The 21,510-nt window shown below is 40.3% G+C and overlaps 2 long non-coding RNA genes across 4 annotated transcripts; both read right to left on the reverse strand.

Moving 5' to 3' along the window:
* Positions 1–628: 628 nt before the first annotated feature.
* On the reverse strand, positions 629–16,252 carry LOC114830398. Of its 2 annotated transcripts, none has more exons than XR_004575305.1 (4): positions 15,773–16,252; positions 2,284–2,348; positions 785–885; positions 629–704 (listed from the first exon to the last, which is right to left on the reverse strand). It is a non-coding gene; the product is annotated as an uncharacterized LOC114830398 (long non-coding RNA). The 2 variants fall into 2 exon arrangements; XR_004575304.1 differs by lacking the exons at positions 629–704; positions 785–885; positions 2,284–2,348 and adding exons at positions 12,834–13,638; positions 13,875–13,941; positions 14,274–14,356.
* A 380-nt stretch (positions 16,253–16,632) lies between these two features.
* LOC109615273 lies at positions 16,633–20,560 on the reverse strand. 2 transcript variants are annotated; one of them, XR_004575306.1, is made up of 3 exons: positions 20,246–20,560; positions 16,910–17,012; positions 16,633–16,719 (listed from the first exon to the last, which is right to left on the reverse strand). It is a non-coding gene; the product is annotated as an uncharacterized LOC109615273 (long non-coding RNA). The 2 variants fall into 2 exon arrangements; XR_003778033.2 differs by lacking the exon at positions 20,246–20,560 and adding an exon at positions 18,052–18,261.
* Positions 20,561–21,510: the final 950 nt, after the last annotated feature.

Consider the following 21,510-nt stretch of genomic DNA (forward strand, 5'->3'; position numbering starts at 1 on the left):
TGCTAATCAACTTCTCTTGAGCCTAGAACATTTTGCATGTGTGTTGACCAACCTGCCTTAGCCTGGAACATCATGACTCTGTGTTAACCGACCTCCCCTCTTTAGCTCCACAGACTGCCCCTGGAGGTGGCCCTGCATTTTCTAGTGTCCCAGCCCCCAGCATGTGACCACGTCGTGGCGCTTTTGGATTGGTTCGACCAGCTGGACCGCATCGTCCTGGTCATGGAGCATCTCGCGCCCTGCACAGTCGTGTACGACTACCCGTGTACAACTACAGGGCCTTCAGTAAAGACATGGCGAGGGGCATCATGTGACAGGCGGTGCTGGCGTGCCGACACAGCAGAGACCGCGGCATCCTGCATCCGGGACGTCAAAGGGGAGAATCTGCTGCTGCAAACGGACACTCTAGGTGAAGCTGATCGACTTCGGCTGCAGCGACCTGCTGAAGGAGGAGCCGTACCACGAGCATTCTGGTGAGCCGGGCTTCAGACCGATGGGGGCCTTCTGACGTTCCGTCGCTGTGGTGAACTAGCGCCCCAAAGGACACACCCCTCTCTCTCTGTCTCAGGCTCCGCTGAGTCCTGCCCGCCGGAATGTTTCACCAAAGGGATGTACAACGGGTGCAAGGCCACCATCTGGTCTCTCGAAGTGCTGCTGTTTACCCTGGTCAGCAGGAAGCTGCCCTACAAGGATGAACACAGAATCTGCAGAGGACACAGGCTGTGTTTTAAAACAGGCGTTTCTAAAGGCATGCACAAAGGGAGAGAATGGTACGGTTTCTTACCTTGCATGGGATTTGAACCAACAACCTTTCGTTTACTGGTCCAACAGTTTTGACCACTAGGCTATCATTCGATGGGATGGGGATTCTGTCTCAAAACAATTCTGAAAACAGCATAGCCAGGACTATTATTAAATGTCATTAAATGGCCTATTCCTCTAAAGGCAAAAGTCCATGTAAGAATTTCACCCAGCTGTCTCTTCTAAAAATCTCTACATTTGTGACATTTCCTAATTATTCAAGTTGTTTCTGTTTCCTTTTCCTCATGGAACAAGGCTGCAGTTTGTGACTCCACTGTTCTTGCTAATTCAGTTTTTCCATAGAATGCAGGGATCTGATTCACTGGTGCCTGAGACGAAATGCTAAAGCTAGGCCAACACTCAAGGAAGTCCTGCAAAACGATTGGCTGTTGAACAGGGATGTCCACATATATAAGATGTCCTATGTCCACATATCTAAGGTCAGTGTATTTTGTAGGTGTCCCTATCAAATAATATTCTGTATGATTAGAAACCTACCAGATATGTTGATACTGTATGATGTCATACCTGTCAGGTCTTAGAAACCGTAGTGTCACATCTATCAGATTTCATGTTTTACGAAATATTATGTTATAGCTACCTATCAAATTTTATGTCCCTGCTTTATGTAACACCTAGCAGATATTTGTCTTTTTAATTTTTGCATCTGATAAATAAATACAGCTCCGGAAAAAAACTAGACCCCTGCACCTTTTTCTTTCCTTTCCAAAAAAGTCAAAAAGGTTTTGAGTGACGAACAAACGGGTTAAAATTTAGAGACAACTGCAAATTGAACCCTTCAGTTACCCACTCAAAACTTTCCTTTTCAACTTTTTTGGAAAGAAAAGGGTGCAGTGGTCTCTTAATTATTCCAGATCAGTCTGTCTGTTTGTCTGCCTTTGAGATGATACAGACAAATTGAGGGTGCCGACCTTTGCTGTACTGGATAGATGAGCCTTTTCCACAATTGAAAGACACCTCCAGTGTCACATCCTGATTGTGTTCACCTGTGTTGTCTTGTCTCACCCCCACCAGGTGTCTCCCTTCCCCTTGTTATCCCTGCCTCAACCTGTCTTCTGTTTGTTCCAGTTGCCAGTTCGTCGTGTGTGTACAGAGTGTTCCCGCAATAACCCTGTTACTAGTTCTGTCCCTGCACCCTGCCTCGACCTCTGCCTGCTCCCTACCTGCACCTTCACGCCAGCCAGTGTACCAATCTCCCGCCTTCCCTCGACTCCTCTCTGCCTGCTCCCTAGCTGTACCTTCGCCGCCAGCCCGTGTATAGACCTCCTGCCTGCCCTCGACTCCTCTCTGCCTGCTCCCTACCTGTACCTTCACCGCCAGCCTGTGTACCGACCTCCGGCCTATCCTCAACTCCTCTCTGCCTGCTGCTTGCCTGTCCCTCTGCTGCCAGGCCAGTATCGACCCTGCCTTCTCCACTACTCTTCTCCATAATAAACCATTGTTACTTGGAAACGAGCCAACCTGTGTCTGTGTCTGCATCTGGGTCCACCTCTGAGCATGAAGCCTGATATCAAGAGAAGATGTGACTGAAATAAAATCAGAAGATGGGCCATTGGAGATTCTGCCTTTTCAGGAAGGAAACTGCAGCATAACAAACAGCAGAACAGTTTGCTGCTCAAAGATTTTAAGTGGTGCTCTATAAGGAAAAGAACAAACAATAAAGTGTCCTAAATCATTTAGCATATGTTAAGATTGTACATTTTTATAGATATAATGATAAATACTTTGACAGAAAAATTGACATTGACTATTATTATGGGTTCTCCGGTAGTAGAAACCATATAGATATTGTTAGTATTATTATTATTGGTGCCTAAAATGATTAATAACTCAAAACATCCATGGTGGAAAAATGCTACAAACTTGCATTCTATTAAAATAGTCTATGTGTAACAACCATACAGACCCCTGTATTCCTCCACCAGGGGCGCTATAGTACATGATTCAATTAGCTAACTTCAAAATAATGCGTTTGTCCTACAGTTACACCCATAAAGTCCACCATGATGGATTTTTCTGTACAATGAAAATTTGTCCAAAACTACAAAAATCTTCTCATGAACCAGTAATCCAATTGACTAGTCCTTTGGCATACAGGTGTCTTCTACATGCCTCTCTTAAATCGTTTCAGGAATAAGAGAACTTGCAAAATGGTGGATAAAATGGCTGACTACTGTACAATATATGTATGCACAATGTGCATGTGTGCAATTCTTTATTGGAACCATAACCTATGCACTTAATATCAATTGTACATCCAGATACCACCCCCATATAAGACCATGTGCATTTGTGGGTTGATATCACAAAAGACGTCAAAATGGCACCAAGCTAATGCTAATGCTAATAAATGCCATTAAAACTATTTTTCTCCTGAACCGTATATCGGATTTACTGGCCAATATATTTCCAGTCTCTAGGTCATACTTTTCAACAGGGCTAACAATGAAACTAGTTGCTATGTCAAAATAAGTAAGTTAATTAGCATAATTAGTGTTCATTAACTACTAGGCTGTATCTTTTGAACAGGCCTGTACTGGTAATCTGGCATACTGGGCAAAGAGGCACTTTTGGGGCCGGTATAACTTGAAAACCAATTTTTTTGCCAATGATTAGCCCATAAAGCAGAGACAGTGGCCCACTGGTTTGTTTTCTATACTGACACTGGGCTGGCCCAATCACATATCTTACTAGCAAGCAAGCAAGTTTATTTATATAGCACAATTCATACATTGAAGCAATTCAATGTGCTTTACAAAGAAAAATATAAGAACGTAAAATAACAAAAACAAATACTCAAATAAAAACATTAAAGCAAATGAATACATCAAACATATAAAGATTAAAAATGATATAAAAACACAGAAAGTTATAAGGCTAAAACAGTGTGATTAAGTTTAAGTGCTCAGTCATAGGCACGTGAGAAGAGAAGTGTTTTTAACCTGGATATAAAAATTGATTGAAGTTTGGGGCATGTCTAAGATCTTCTGGTAGTTTATTCCAGTTTTGTACAGCATAAGTGCTAAACGCAGCTTCTCCACGTTTGGTTTGGGCTCTGGCCTCTACTAGCTGACCTGTGTTCATGGATCTAAGAGCCCTGCTTGGTATATATTCTGCAAACATATCAGAAATGTATTCGGGTCCTAAACCATTCAGAGATTTATAAACTAAAAGCCCACTTTGAAATCTGTTCTGTAACTGACTGGAAGCCAATGAAAAGATTTAAGAACCAGAGTGATGTGCTCTGTTCTCTTGGTCCTGGTTAACATCCTAGGCCCCACCCTCCCTTACTGTCAACTGTTTCGGATGCGGTGGCTCATAGCAAAAAATCTGTGGATGATGGTGTCGAAATGGCCTCACAAAAGCGCCATTGCAAGGGGGTGCAGAGAAGTTGCAGGCCAAAAGAATTAAAACTCTAGAGGGAACTCATCGCTGTGATAAAGTAAAACTACTGCTTGTGGTCACACAGTCAATGTCAAATAGCGCAGCATAAACTATTTGCATTGCTTTTGTAGCTAGCACAGTTCCCTCACGCAGTCACAACAGGAACCTTTTAATTTCAAAATACTAATTCCAATGGTTTTATTCTTATTATCGCTGCTGTCAAATCACATTTTAAATCTGAAAACTGACAAAGACTAAACAACATTAGCTATGAACTGAAATAGTTAATTAGGTCATAATTCTTGTTTTATTGTGCGTATTAACATATTTCAGTCACTAAGAATATAAATATATGAATGTGAAGAAGACTTTTGTTCAGCAACAGCAGCAGAGCCTATTACAGATGAAGGAGGTCGAGAGAGGGAGATTAACGATATGGCGTCAAGGCAAGGATGGAGGAAAAAAAATTACATGACACGGCTGTAATATATACAGTTCTGTCTAGTTTTTATGCAAGTCTATATTAACCAGAATACAGCATAACGAAAATAGACAATAATATTGGCTGCTAGATAGCTGATAAGTGATTTCATATTTCGTTTTAAATAACATGTTAATAGGTCTATGTTAAGAATAAATACATTGCTTATATATTTTGGTTGATATTAGGGAGGACATTGCAGCATGCATTAGCTGCTTACGTGGACATGGACAACAGGGCAGATTTAACACAAGGCCGATTTAATAGTTTTTCAAGTGTGTGGCCACATATTATATAAAGTATTTCGGTAGAGTGCGAGGGTTGGGGTACCACCTTTGCCTAATTCTGAGCCAGGAAAACCTGTGTGTGTGTGTGTGTGTGTATTATATATGTATATATACCTACACATTTTTATGAAATGTAGTGTCATTGCAATAAGAGAGACATTACAACCTACGTCCATACAACTCCCAAGAGCACTGCCTACATACAGTGTTTGATTCTGGTCCATTTGTGTTAGGCCTATTGCACGCCAGTGACCAACAGTATGAACTAGACAGGCTACGATGTAGCATTGATAAACAAATAAAACAATTTCCCAACAACAAAATGGTGGCTAGTGAAAAATTGTCAATTGCTGCACCTGAATATATAATTAACTGATTTATCATGTGTACTCACTCACTCACTCAGGGTGTTCAGAGGGCCATGCAGCCTTTTCCACTAAATAAGTATACAATACATGCAACTCTCTCTCTCTACACTGTTCTAGATTAAGGATACCAGTACTGACATTATGTAACTCAAAACATTTTTTGTCTCCCCCTCTCACTCTTTTAAAGGTTGCCTTCATTGAGGGGATATTTGGAGTAGTTTATTCAGGGTATATTCTGTAACTTTGGTGATTTATGACCCAAGGGGCTTGCAGATTTATTTGACAGGTGGGCGGGACATCCGGTTGCTGGGTGGGACTTCCTGTATGACGTGTTAGGGCAGGACTTCCAGAATGACGTATGCATGTCCGGTGAATAAGTAATTTAGGATTGCATTGATGTGTCCATGTTTGATGTTTTACAACAATTGATAAACACCCCGGACAAGTGTTATATCAGTGGCAAGATGTTTGGTGTTTAACAAAAGGGCGCCAGGGTTCAGCAATGCTATATCCCCCTGCATTTTATGTTCCGATAAGTGCTACAACAGATGTCCTAGAACCGGTGGGTGTTAACCATCCATGTTTTACATTGTGCGTGAATTATATGTGGGAAACTAGCTTTTTTGTATAAGATAAAGGAGGGACTTATGATTTCGGAGAGTTTCTGCCCATTTTCTATTTTAACAAGAGATGGGCCTAAAGATCAGATCTGCCCATAGTAATGGCATCTAAACCCTAACCACTAGTACAAACTGTAGTATATGCAGGTTGAAAAACATTAATAGCCATGTTAATAGCTAGCAGTTGATCGTTAGCTAGAAGTTACCAAATAATCTACTTTTTATTATCAGTCCCTTTTTCAGATGCAATTGCTTTTAATGATTAGATGTACGGTGATAAAATCTTTTTTTTATTGCATGTGTTACGTAAATACCCTGCTGTGTACTTATGTTTTTACGTTTGTTAACCTAATTGTACACAGTTAAGCATTTGATTGGGCATTTTTATTGTACATTTGAAGAATATTTAAAATTGCATTTGACATCCTCATTTGATAGTAGACATCATTTTTGTCAACATTTTTATGTAAATAAACAAGTGAAGTAATTTTAGTAACAATCAAAATAAACAGAAATGAACTGATCCATGTCCTTTCTTAAAATTACATTAACATATAATATAACATTCATATGAGACTGAGAACACGTTTCAATGGCATCTAGAGTAGTATGGTTCAACAAACATAATTATATTTGAATCTTTTTATGTATTTTCTTATCTTCATTATTTTGGTTCTTTAGGGAAATCTTCGCCTTAAGAGCACAGCAGTCCCAACCATCTTCACAACTCATCTAGTGAGGTCCAAGGGTAAGAGTGTAAGACGCAAGATTTTAGGCAGTAATAATAAGTGCCCCTTTGTTGTCCAAAATGTCAGGGGACAAAAAGGAGGATTCCCCAGTTGACAACTGCCACTTTAGTGTGAAATCTGCTGCCAATTACAGCCATGCCACCTCGACTGAAAATGCCAATGGGAACATCCTGCTTGGCAATGACATCTTTCAAGCTGACACTGCTGTAACAGTGGATATAAATACAGAGGATCACAGTTATGCAGCTTCAACTGCTAAATATGCAAAACACAACAACTTTCAGGAAGATCACAGCTACAACCTAGAGTCTCCAAGGACTTTGAAACGGAAAAATCAGGCCACAGAGCAAATTCTTGAAAAATACAGGAAAAAGCTCAGAAGACAATGCCAAAAGTCCAGACGTTTAAAAAAAAAAGTCTGCACCTTAAAGGGGGTCACAAAATAACTCAGGAAGAAGATGTTAAAATCAAATCAATGTGCCTCTTTGCTTGAGTCCATTAATGAAGTGCCGAAACACATCTTGCGGACAATACAGCAGGGGAAAAAGTCAGCAAAGTACTCAGAGGAGCTTAAGCAGTTTGCCACCACACTGCACTTTTACTCCCCAAAGGCATATGAGTATGTCCGTGACAATTTTCAAAAAACTCTGCCACATAGTCACACCATCCGCAATTGGTACAGCAGCATCTCAGCCGATCCTGGATTTACTGTGGCGTCTTTCACAGCGCTACAAAGTCATGTACGGGCAAACGAAGAGTTAGGAAAAGAAACTGTCTGTGCCCTAATGATGGATGAAATGTACATTCACAAGATGACTGAATTTGCAGGGGACCAGTTCCATGGCTATGTGGACATTGGGACTGGAGAAATTGAGAACACAATGGCCACCCAGGCATTGGTACTCATGGTTGTTGCTGTCAACGAGTCATGAAAAATTCCTATAGCATACTTCCTCATCACAGGTATGGATGGAAAAGAGAAGGCAAATGTCGTAAGGGAGAGCCTTAGCAGGCTTCATGAGGTTGGTGTTAAAGTTGTCTCACTTACATGTGATGCCCCCACAAGCAACTTGAGCATGATAAGGGAACTTGGCGCTGACCTAAACATCAACAACATGAAGCCCTACTTCTTGCATCCTGAGGACCCTGCACATAAAGTACATGTGTTCTTGGATGAATGCCACATGCTAAAGCTTCTTCGGAATGCCTTTGCATCTTCACTAGAATTTGAGACAGAAGATGGAAGTAAGATTAAATGGAAGTACTTTGAAGCCCTCAATGAACTTCAGGAGAAAGAAGGTCTGCGACTTGGAAACAAGCTAAAGATGGCTCATATAAAGTGGAGGAAGCAAAAAATGAAAGTTCATCTGGCAGCACAGCTCTTCAGCAGCAGTGTGGCAGATGCTATGGAGTTCTGTGAGCAAGGCTTGAAGTTAGAGGAGTTCAAGGGTTGTGCTGCAACTGTGCAGTTTGTGCGCACTGTAGATGCAGCTTTTGATGTACAAAACCGCCGTAATCCTCTCGGAAAAGGTTTCAAAGCCCCAATCAAGCCCACAACTAAAGACCGGGTTGAGACCATTTTGAAGCAGGCAGAAACTCTGCTCCGTGGGTTGAAGGTTCAGCAGTACAACAAGATGGTGCCACTTCACACAACAAAAAAGAAGACTGCCATATATGGCTTTATTGCTAATGGCAAAAGTGCACTAAACATCTACCATGATCTTGTTGAGAGGGCCGATGCACCATGCAGATATCTTCTGACCTACAAACTTAGTCAGGACCACTTGGAGCTCTTCTTTTCAGCCATAAGAGCAAGGGGTGGGCACAATGACAACCCCAATGCCAGGCAGTTCAGGGGAGCATACAAACGCCTACTTGTGAGGCACCAAGTGAAAACAGGCACAGGCAACTGTTTGCTTCGAGACAACACTTACATTCTCAACTCAACACCTGCAGCTGTAAATGTTGCCCGAAGATTGGAAGTGCAGTTGGTGGAATTGGGTGTGCCTGAAGATGACACCATTACTGACCTCCCAGATGTATGCAGCCTTTCTGAATACAAAGAGGCAGCGATCAGCTACATCACAGGATTTGTGGTAAAGAAGATGGAAGAGAAAATCACCTGCTTGCCTTGCTCACATGCATTGACAACTGATGGTGCTGCACATGACTTCATTAATCTAAAAGACAGAGGTGGTCTGCAGAAACCATCACCAGGCATGGTGTCTGTGTGTCTGGCCACAGAGAAATGCATTCAGAGGAGGATCAATACAAACGGAGGTGAGCTTCCCAGTGGACGTGGAGTCACATTGACCATTGTCAATCAGGTTCTTGCAGATTGCGCAGATAAAGATCTTTTTCCACATCTCCACAACCATATGTTTGATACATGTGTTGAAGTGAACCACATTCATGTTCTGGTGAAGATGGTGTTCTTGTGGTATTGCAAAGTCAGATTTAATCACTTTGCAAGAAGGAAAACTGAAATAGCAAAATCTGGCAAGATGGTTCGCAGACAGCTGACTAAATTGATCCATTTTTATGGCGAGTAATTTCAGAATATTTTTCGCTGTTACCACCTACCAAATTCATCCTCTGCTAGTGATGATTTCAGCCCCATTCACACCATGAGCATGCAATCATGGTAATGATGCCAAGTTAGTTATTTATGTATTAAAATATACATATGTTTTCACATAGGTTATTATTAATAATGCAATTAAATCAATAATAAGTAAATAATAAATTAAGTATATTACAAATATATGATATATATTATAATATATAAATAATTTAAATAATAGTTATTATGCATACTATACAGCAATATATTTGTTAGAATCCCACTAGTGACACATAGCCATTATAAAAGCATCATTGTTGCTTGTGGTGTGAAGGGGGTTCACATCCTCCTGAAGTTCTGTTGTTGCTGGTAATGATTTACAGTCCGCTAAACAGGACTGAATCATTGAGAGAAGAAGCATCGACTCGATTGATCCTCCTGAAGTTCTGTTGTTGCTGGTAATGATTTACAGTCCGCTAAACAGGACTGAATCATTGAGAGAAGAAGCATCGACTCGATTGATCCTCCTGAAGTTCTGTTGTTGCTGGTAATGATTTACAGTCCGCTAAACAGGACTGAATCATTGAGAGAAGAAGCATCGACTCGATTGATCCTCCTGAAGTTCTGTTGCTGCTGGTAATGATTTACAGTCCGCTAAACAGGACTAAATCATTGAGAGAAGAAGCCTCGACTCGATTGATCCTCCTGAAGTTCTGTTGCTGCTGGTAATGATTTACAGTCCGCTAAACAGGACTGAATCATTGAGAGAAGAAGCATCGACTCGATTGATCCTCCTGAAGTTCTGTTGCTGCTGGTAATGATTTACAGTCCGCTAAACAGGACTGAATCATTGACTAGATTACTCATATGCACTTATTCCTCATTGGATCACATGAAGCACTTGTGAATAAATTAATGTTTTTACTGCACTTCCGTAAATACGTTTAATGCAATTATATACTATTCTAAAGTAAAAATTTATGGTTTGACAGTATATTTCTAAATACAGTTTGTACTCAAGAGTTACAAGTTTAAGAGTACATTATGAGGTTTGTAACCACCAGTTCCTACAGTTTATACTTGGCTATGTTCATAAATAAAAGTTATACCAAAAAACATTTAAGCGTTCCTTTCATTTGAGTTTGATAAAAAAACCACTCTGATTTATGCTTCTCAGATTCATGCAACCTCTCCAGTTGGTAACACACCTAAGACTACAAGCCCGTGACAACATGGAGGACTTTATACTCTATATTGGAGTATCTGTTTGTAAATGGGAAAAAAAATAAAACATATTCTAAAAGGCCACACAATGTATTGTCATTTAAACCTGCAATATGTGTAGTAAGAAAGTAATAAGTTACACATAGATAAGATGGACAGGTTGATACTGACTAAATAATTATAAAAATGTCATCAACTTATCTTATTTTTCCTTATCCTATAGTTAATCTGAGACAAGAACATCTTGTCTTCATCCCAGGAGTATGAGAAATAGATTTTAGTACTAGTAACGTATGCAGGGGTGATAGTAGAAAAAAATCCTGAGCCTGAACTTTTTTTCCCTGGGAGGTAAGCGGGCCTCTAAGCCAAGATATATGCCCTGATCAACATAATTGTCAAGCGGGATCCAGGGGTGTGCTCCCCTGGAAGAACATTTTGATAAATAGTGCCTTAAATTATTATTAAATATTATAGATTCTGGTGACTTTTGTGGATATAAATGGACATCATTCAGACATGAGATGAACAAACCCAATACAAGCCTATATTACAGTAGCATCTTTTTGTAGAGCACCAGAGCTCCTGGGACCCTGGGCCTGTTCATTAATCCATCCCTGCTTTTACTTATCTTACTTATTTATAGTCACTTACCTGCATACTTATTGCTTGTATAGCATACTGAGACTACAGATACTACAGCCATATTAAGAAAGGTCAGTGGGTGGCAATTATAATACTCCAAAGTAAACTATTGATTAGTAACCCAACCACTGACTTAAGGGCATGAACAAGGAGATATACATTTTTCTGAAAAATGCACCATTTATTTTAAATATATTTTTTAAACAGTTACAGTGCAACAAAACCGTTTGTAATACAACACTCAATGTGTTTATTCAAAACCATTTGCTATTAAGAACACAATAATTGGCAATAATTTAAAGTGATTTCTCTATATCATAATAAAGATCAGAGCAAAAATCTTCTACATCTGAGCCAAACGGTCTCATGAGGGCCTTAGCAGTATTGGACACCATGTGAACAGTGTCTCCTGATATATCTAGGAGATTAGGGTTCTCCTTCCTTGCTAACGTTTCAAGCCCAGATTTCTTTCCCCTCATCACAGCACAATTGTCCAGAAGAATGCTAGTGACTTGTCTCCACTCCAGCCTATATGATTGCAGGACATCTTTTAGTTGCAGCATCAGTGCTGAGGCATTTGCAACATTAACCTTTTTGCTGGCAAGATGCTGTGTTTTCACACTGCCTGCATCCTCGTCATAAAATCGGACCAGTACATTTAGAATCTTATCCATGCTTTTGTCCGTGGCCTCATCAATGTTAAGTGAAAACATGTTATTCTTAAGCTTGTCGGACAGATTTCTTTTAAATTCTGGCGAGATGCCGTGTGTAATAAGATAGCCCGCATGCTGCCTCGAGACAGACAGATGCGTGAGAGCGAGTTTATCCTCCGCTAATGTCTGACAGAAAGTGACGAGTGGACGAGCGATTGTAAACGACAGATCAAACTCTGCAATGAAGGAGCACAAGCAAATTTTTAAATCAGCCACGCGATCGGTCATCGAGGCTCGGATATCTGCTGTGGCTGTTGCCCCCGGCAAACGTGAGGTGTGTTGAATTGCTCGGACAGCTGCTTGATGACTAGGGTCTAACTCGTGCCGTGGCAGCACTTTTTTCCCGCTAGTACCATATAATATTTTCCTTGCGCACAAAGTGCAGAAACATGCTCCTGCTTGCCGGAGTTTTTGACACCAGCTTCCAAAGGGCTTTTCGTCTCTACCCACCTCCTCTATCCAAGACCAGCGCCATTTATTCTTTATGCCTTTATCGACGAGTTTGGTGTCTTCCCCTGGCTTCATAAAGTTGCGCTCCATGACTTTTCGCGTTTCGCGCTGCCAGTGTGGGAAACAAAACAAATTCGCACGTGGAGTGACAGCTGAATCAATCTGATTGGCCAAAACCCAAGACCAGCCCCTACCCTATTACCGATTGGCTGAAGTAGGCTTACTGGTGTGGTTTAGTGAAAGCGCCACTCAGATCTTGGGAATTGTCAGATCACGCGAACGCGAAACTGATATATTTTTTTTCGCAGACACATCTGTACGCCGGAAATCCGGCGTGGCGCCGGAGCGCTATCAGCCATGCGTATGCTTTCTTTGACAGACAGAAGACAATAAAACCTCATGTGGAGGTATTTATGTTGAGCCAATACATTTACTCTGGAATAAAAAATAAAGAGACTTAAAAGTTTAAATATACACAGTATTTATAAAAAAAATAAAATAATCACAATTCATTGCATTTTGCAGTGCATTACATAGAAATTCCTGACTACATTCACCGTGGGGAAACAATTGAGAAAATCAAGTATCAGGTGGAATGGCTGGGGTAAAGCAAGGGGTTTAGAGGAGGAAAAGGAAGGGAGAGAAAGAGCTGTGACAGAACAGTGTGTTGCCTTCCTTTGTACATGTAGAAAATAGTGCAAATTAATCATCACATAAAGTATAAAAATCCTGGACTACTTTTGATACCAAAACTTTTGGTGGGAAATCCAAATCCAGCATAACCCTACTGGATTTGGTCTTCCAGACACTGGGCAATATTTTTAAAAAATATATAATTTCCCAAAGGGGTGAAATGAACTCCATCATGCAAAAATTGTCCAGGATCTCTATGCTTTATCTGAGGATGATGTACAATCTTTCCTCCAAGAGTACAAACAAAAGAAGACATCACACTGTTAACATAGCACCGGGATTTGTCAATTTTTTTGGGTTGAGAAGACCTCCAGCGGCATCTCTGGGTGATGGCAGAGAAGATGATTTTCATCTGAGGGAACTGCCGATGGAGGTCTTGCAAGTCCTGCTTGATCCTGGCAACAAGCTTCACGCTCTTGGTGGTCCCAAGGTCGTTGCCGCCACAGTGGACCAACAGGACATCTGGCACAGCTCTTCCTCGAAGGCACTGATTGAAGAAGGAGAGGACATTTCTCCAAACCATGCCACCCCAGCCAAACCACCGGACCTGGGCATTCAGGCCAAGGTTGGTCCCGATGGTCTCCCTCGCATGTTTTTCCCCACGGCGAATGTAGCTGTCCCCAATAATGTATATTTTGGGACCTGTTTATTGTAAAACAAAAAGTAAACAACATTACCTTTTAAAAAATGGATCTGGAGTAATATTAAATGTAACTTAAATTATATTTAATTTTTCAATATTTAACCAAATATACAGTAATTATTTTATTTAAATTATTTTAACTGGATTTAAATTACTGTGTATTTAGATCATTCTCATATTACAAATCTCATGGTGAAATCACAATACAATATTTTTAAAATAAAGTTTTACTTACTCTTGGCCTCTGTGGAGATTAATGATTGTGAGGAGGATGTTGTGTCGCTTCTTAATGCCATTTATGTCTAAAATGTGGATACCAAAAAAATTAAATAAGACAATGACTAACAATCCAATAAAATATTGCTTCTGTATGAAAAAGCAGAAGTTGCATTAATAAACTAGTTGCTAACATATTGAATGCATGTTAGCAATAAATTATAGGATGCTAACCTAGCAAAAACAAACTTAATGAGCTAAATATGACGCTGATTAAGCTGTCCGCTAAATTGAGATTAATTGTTTATAATAGTTTAATTGTAGTAATACAAGTACTCGTATTTTACAGTATATTCATGTTTAACTTTTTTAAATATGACCTATTTAAATGTGTGGTTAGTAGGCTACTTGTATTTACCTTATTTTAATGAGGTTGGAGCATAGACTGTAAGTGGAGTGGGAACGCAGCAGACAGAGTTCACAGGAGCAGGTATGCGCATTCTGTGAGGGAGAGTGAGGGCGGGGCACAGGGGTGGGGCCGTTGATTTCGCGGCTTTACGGCTTTACGGCTTTACTTCCTGCTCGCTACTGCGCATAACTACTGCGCAGAACTGGACCCAAGATCGCTATCTGCGCAGGCGCAAGTCCAAGATGTCAGCGCCGTATCGGGACACTGGTGGCTTCAGTTTTCACCAATGGAAAAGAGCGAAAGGGCGTCGTCCATTTTATATACAGTCTATGATTTGTACAATGACTTGCTAATATAAGCAAATGTTTAGTGGAATGCATGATTATTTCATAAAATATAAAATGCATTAAGAGTCTCAATCTAAACTAGCATTAATTCACCTTAAATCATTCTGGTGACATGAACATTATAACCAATGATTCAGCTATTAAAAATGTGCCTCAGTAGTTTAGTAATTTCTCTGTTTTCATAGGTTTCTACAGCTCCACTTCTAACGGAGGGCTAGCCTATATGCCCATGCCCTACCAAAGTCAACATTTACCAAAGATTACAGTAAAAATAGGGAGGGCATTTTCCAAATAAATGTAAATCTGGAAAGGTATTGGTTTTATTGTTGCCACCTGTAATATTATTTTGATCATTGAAATTAAACAATTCTAAAAGAAAATGTTTGCTCATTCATTGATGTCAATATACATACAAATCTGAATCCCCTTTATTAACTAAGGACATTTCCAGTTTGTAAGTGGACTGACGTGACCAAAAGTCATATTAGTCTTTGTGAGACAGATGGCCGATTACCGAGGGTCACAGCACAGGGAATGAAAGAGTGGCTTGCTTGTTGGGTCATGATTGCTCTGTTAACCTCGCCTGCCCCATGCCTGCGGGATAAGAGTTTCCATGCCCTGGAGTCATTGATGTCCTCGATTGAGGGCAGGTGGCAGCTGCTGACCCTTTCTGCAAACAAGGGATTGCAGTTTACCCCAGCGTGTAAAAGTCAATCATGACCGAAAAACCCTGTCATCTGAACAGTTTCTTTCCATGTGCAGTGACCCTCGGCAACTTGCCATTTGTTCCACAGTGAAAAACAAGACTCGACCCTCACCACATCAAGCCACCTCCAAACTTAACTATTAACACAAAATATCCCTCATCTTCCTGTTTCTAGATCGATGCACATACCAGATGTAGATCAATTGTCATTTAATATATGACAACTAATGTTACAGCAAATAATATTTGTGCATGATTTGTAATTTGACTGGTTAACCCTTTGACGCGTACGATCACACTAGTGTGATCAGGCTAGAGTGGCCCTGAAGCGTACGATCACACATACCACACGGTTTGCTTAACATTCTGTCCCCGGTTGAGGACAACTTTGAAGTTTGTAATGCAAAAAAAAGCATTAGAACTGCACACACACGTACTGTTAGGAGTTGTCATACCTGTAACATTCTGACTATGTCCCTAAAGGGACACCATAGCCCCTGGGCAATATCCCTGTACTCACGCGAGAGTCAGTGGGTGATCTAGGATGGTGGAATAAATAACACGTTAATAATGTCCAGTGTCCATTCCAGTTAATTATATACGCTAGTTTAGCCAGTGTGCAAACCAGCAAATATTACAATACCACTTTAACATTTTAGTTGAATCAGGTGTTTGAAGTAGGTGTGAAGTCTTTAAAAGTATTTCCAAGGGATCCTCCAGTCATTTGATTTATAATGTTAAACAAGTACCTGTAGAGTTTGGTGGGACACATTGCTCACAGGTCTGAAAACAAGGTCTTGGAGGTAGAAGAGACAAGGACAGGGCTGAGTAACATTTAAAGTATAACAAGACTGTTGTTTTGTGTTATACTCATTCAACCTACTTCCAAGAGTGTTACTTTGTTCCATTTGACTTGAAATTGTAGGTTGGACCTCCACTCCTGGCCTCAACTCACTTTTGGGACACAAATAGAAGACATGAAAATAGTGGTCAAGCTGTGTCACGGTCAATGTGAAATGCTCTGGTTTCCAAGCAGCCCTGGATCATGGCATGTGTATGTTCACTGTGCGCACCTGTGTTTTGGTAGGTTAATCACCATGTCTATTTAAGTTAATTCCTTTCAGATGCTGGTCTGGTCTGGCCTGGAACTTGGATCTGGATGGCTAGTGACATAAAGAATAAACATCAAAATTAGTATGATGTTACTTCATCTGACCCTGTTGAACCTTGTGTCACTTGCCACAACTAATGCCATTCTGATGGTTTGTCTTTGCTCTCACAACCAACGAAGGAGCGGTTTTAGGAGGAGCCTCCTTGCCTTTTTAGTGGAGAGGTTGAGATGTGTTGGAAGGAAGATGATCTTCCTCCTCCTGAGGCTGTTGAGGAGGGTGATGACCGGATACTTTTTGATTTATATATGAAAGAACAACATATTTGGCTTTTTTGAATTTTTTTAAAGTTTTTTTTTTAAAACAGATTGTTTTAGTCAAGATATTTTACTAGAGTAATTGTCTATTTGGATATATTTTACTCACTTGATACTTTCCAAAATCAGGCTAAAGTAATAAAACTAAAAACTAATATTTTCTCACTTGATATGCTGTCCGCCTCTTTGGCATTCTTGCTCCTAGTCAGTGTTGAGGTCTGATGTCACACATGACTTCTCCCACTGCTCTGCAATCTTGTGAAACTATTCTGTAACAGATGACAAGGACCATGCACAGTTAATGATGGTAATAAGAGGATTAGTACCAAGCAATAATAAAAAAATAAAACCATCTCGACATTAAAGTCATTATTATGCGAGATTAAACTCGTTACATTTCGAGAAAAAAAGTCGAAATACAATCTTGAGAATAAACTCATTAAATATCGAGAATAAAAGTCTAAATTAAATGTAGAGAATAACGCATTCGATCAGTGTGCATTGCATAGCCTACTGATAGAGGACATGGCAGAGTTGGATCAATTAGACTATTATAGACTTTCTTTCAGTAACAAAGAAATACTATCAACTTTAGCTAATTATGACAGAATTATAATTAGCATACAAACTTTAAAGAGAATTTGCAAGCGGCTAGGTCTTTTTAGAAGAAAGAAAATCAGTCCAATTTGCGCGATGTACTCGCTTTTGTCCAAAATGAATTGACAACCAGTGCACAAATGCAAGGTTATCGCTGGCTTCACCTACGCGCGATTCATCGAGGTTTCCCAGGATACCATAAGATGGATTATTAAACTTTATTCTCGATATTTAATGAGTTATTCTCAATATTGTATTTCGACTTTTTAGACATTATAATGCGAGTTTAACCTCGCATTATAATGACTTTAATCTCGAGATGGTTTTATTTATTTTATTATAACTTGGCACTAATCCTCTTCCGTAGAACAGCGCACCCTCTGAAGTGAAAACGGGGATAAGAGCCACATCGACGTTACAAGCCAAAATCTCGATTTTCCCTGCAAACACTGAAAACGGAGTTTCTGAAAATATTCACCTTGAAAAGTGTTTTTCAAAAGATCTGTTTTCAGTTACCAAAAACGGAGTTTGCGTTTGGACGAAAGGCTAAAACGCATAGAAAGCCCCAGTTTAAAAACATACACGCAGTGTGCTTAGTTAGCTAACTAGCTACGCACATTGTTGTAGTTCACATTATTAGATACAATTTGCTTACCTACGCATGTAACTAAGCTAGCTAATTTGATTTCGAGATAGAGTTTGTGTACTCACCTTATGTCCTATGAAAAATATTTTGTCGCCGGATAAGGTCCGAATAGGACCTAGGTCAGGAAATAAATGGCCACGAAAAAGACCGCGCAGGATTGTACAAAGTAAACCCATATAACAGCCCATATAATTGTTCACACGTAAAGCCGACCTCCACTCGACACTCTAAACCGCTCTCGATCTTCCGATCTAATGCCGACATCGGCAAGACGTATGTGACCTATCTGGGTAGTTATAGTTATATATATTTTTAAATAAACATAATACACAAAAACGAATGATATTAGCGACTACTGTAGCGCATTACCATTTCCTGGAAGAGCTGACAAGCGGTGAAAATCATCGTGTAAAAACTTTCTAGAAGTTACTTTACCAGTATGTGGTCACCTCAATGCCTTTTCTTTTTATAAAGATAAGAAAGGTGAGTAACTCTGAGACCTGATGGTCATTTACATTTGCCAGTCTTTCGGGCAGATTTGCCATCCTGGGAAAACTATGATTTGTCCCTCCTCAATATATTACGGTAAAAATAACTATGTAATTTCAATAATATTTATAACATGCAATGAAAGCACTTGTGCTGGATATAGACACTTAATAGCATTTTTAAGTTTAAAATGATCGCGACACACCACCTTTTACCTCACAATAGTTTGATCCAGTGCTCAGCAGTGATGCATCATGGGAATCTGAAAGAGTCTGTTGGTGGCTGACTTTCAGTCACTAGGTTTACTTCTACCGCTCCATACACTCACCTACAGGATTATTAGGAACACCATACTAATACTGTGTTTGACCCCCTTTTGCCTTCAGAACTGCCTTAATTCTACGTGGCATTGATTCAACAAGGTGCTGAAAGCATTCTTCAGAAATGTTGGCCTATATTGATAGGATAGCATCTTGCAGTTGATGGAGATTTGTGGGATGCACATCCAGGGCACGAAGCTCCCGTTCCACCACATCCCAAAGATGCTCTATTGGGTTGAGATCTGGTGAATGTGGGGGCCATTTCAGTACAGTGAACTCATTGTCATGTTCAAGAAACCATTTTGAAATGATTCAAGCTCTGTGACATGGTGCATTATCCTGCTGGAAGTAGCCATCAGAGGATGGGTACATGGTGGTCATAAAGGGATGGACATGGTCAGAAACAATGCTCAGGTAGGCTGTGGCATTTAACCCTTTGACGCGTACGATCACACCGGTGTGATTAGAACGTGTTGTTTAGAACGCACCATTAGAACGCCTAGGTACGAGTGACGTAACAATGGCTGGTCAGACCGCGCTGTTATTTACTCACATTTAGCTCAACCAGCGTTTATAACTTTATTTCCTGATTGTAATTGTTTCAAGACCACACTATGATATTAACCAGGTAGCAAGCATTAAAAAAAGGTTAATTATGTACCAACAGGCAGCCAACACTAGCAGTTATATTTTCTACAATAAACATAACACACAAAAACGAATGATATTAGCGACTTCTATAGAGCATCTAACCATTTCCTGAAAGAGCTGACAAGTTGTCAAAATAATTTTGTAAAACCTTACTAGAAGTTACGTTACCCGTTGAGGGCGCTGCTATGCTTTTTATCAACCGAAGATAAAGAAAGGTGAGTAACTCTTAAGACCTGATGGTCATTTACATTTGCCAGTCTTTCGGACAGATTTGCCATCCTGGGAAAACTATGATGTTCATTTTCGCTGTCACACTTTGTTAGCTAGCGGTTAACTGGCGTTTGCTAGCTAGCTACAGTTAGCTACACATCAACCAGCTTTTGCAGCTTTGAATTCGAGTCAAAGAGAGAAGCTTGCAATGCACTGTATGTCGTGTTCCTTATCTGGCAAAGTGACTGTTCATGTCAACCGTCTGAATGCCACTCAATGCATGTAGCTAACGTGGGGTTAATCCAGTCAGTTTGTTTGGGTTCACTAACAATAGCTCAATTGGCAGATCTAGTAGCGAACCGATGGCGCAAACTAAAACAGTATTACAGCACTACTTTTGTACTGCATTGCCTGCATTGCACATGTATACATCCCACTTGTAAAGTTTCTGACCTCTTTTTTGCACTGCTGGTTAGACACTAACTGCATTTCTTAGTATTGTACTTGTTCAGTGACAAAGATTAATCTAAAAAAATCAAAACTCATAATACGCCTCACACTAAAACGAATGATGTTAGCAACAACTTACCATATCCCGGTGAGCTGACGCCTGGTCAAAATCATTGGGCAAATAAATCCAAAGAATTAGTAACCCGAAAGTAGCTAACGTTTGTTGGCGCTGCTATGTTCGTTTATGCGAATCAACCATATATAATGGTAAGCGGAAGAGTATGTATGTAGATTGGTTATCCTAATTGAACGGACGGTCAGCCCCAGTCATTTCCATTTGCTTGCCTTCTGGACATATTGGTGAATCAGCTCCTTTTTGATTGTCTTAGGTTGGGTTGACCTTACGACTCCCATACTGCATTGCAATGTAAACAGAAATGGCCACGCACTCAGACCGTATTTATCTAAAATAGCTCAAACTCATCACTATAACCTTGAAACAAACTATTTACACCGACCTCTTAAGTATGCAAGAATCGGAATTAATTATTTGTCATATGCACTTAAAGCATGAGTATAATAACATAAATAAAGAAATTATTACCACACAAATCATTATGAGATAGTAAGCTTGTTTTATTGATACAAGTGACGCGTGCCAGTACTTTTCGCGCCGGTACTCATTCATGAAAATAACATCACCGCTGACAGTCGCTCATTAGTTATTCTCTAATCTAATTTACCTAGCTACTAAATTTTTTGGGGGAAATACAATGTCTTTCAAACGGAGACAGCTAACAAATGAAGACATAGTTTAGTTGTTTTTTAATTCTGACAATGAGTCAGAATATCAGAGTGAGGCGTCAGACTCTGACAGTGACCAGGAGCTACCCCCTAATCTTGTGGCTATGGAGAACCCTGAGGTAACCACCCAAATCCTCATGGAAAATGGTGATGAGGATGGAGGCAGGCCACTTGTGGGTGATGTGATGGAAGTCAGCAGCAGCCACTGGAAGGACAACAGTCATTTTACCCCCCCTGTCCCTGCCATTGCCTTTGATGAGGGCCAGTCAGGAGTGCAAACCAGTTTGCCATCTCCCACTGAGGCAGAGTGCTTCAAGCTCTTTATGACAGAGCAGCTGGTTGGAGACATAGTGGAGGAGACCAACCGCTATGCACTGGAGCTGCAGGAGAAGACAGAGCCAGGAGTAAGGGGAAAGCTTGTCAAGTGGGTGTCAACATCTGTTAATGAAATGTATACCTTCTTGGTGGCTGTCCTTCTCATGGGAATAGTGAGGAAGAACTCCCTGAGGGAATATTGGAGTTCAGATCCCATGTTAGCGACACCCTTCTTTGCAACACTCTTTTCCCAAGACCGCTTCTTAGTCCTCCTACGATGCCTGC

The sequence above is a fragment of the Esox lucius genome, chromosome 24 (assembly GCF_011004845.1).
Source record: "Esox lucius isolate fEsoLuc1 chromosome 24, fEsoLuc1.pri, whole genome shotgun sequence".
NCBI classification, from domain to species: Eukaryota; Metazoa; Chordata; class Actinopteri; order Esociformes; family Esocidae; genus Esox; species Esox lucius.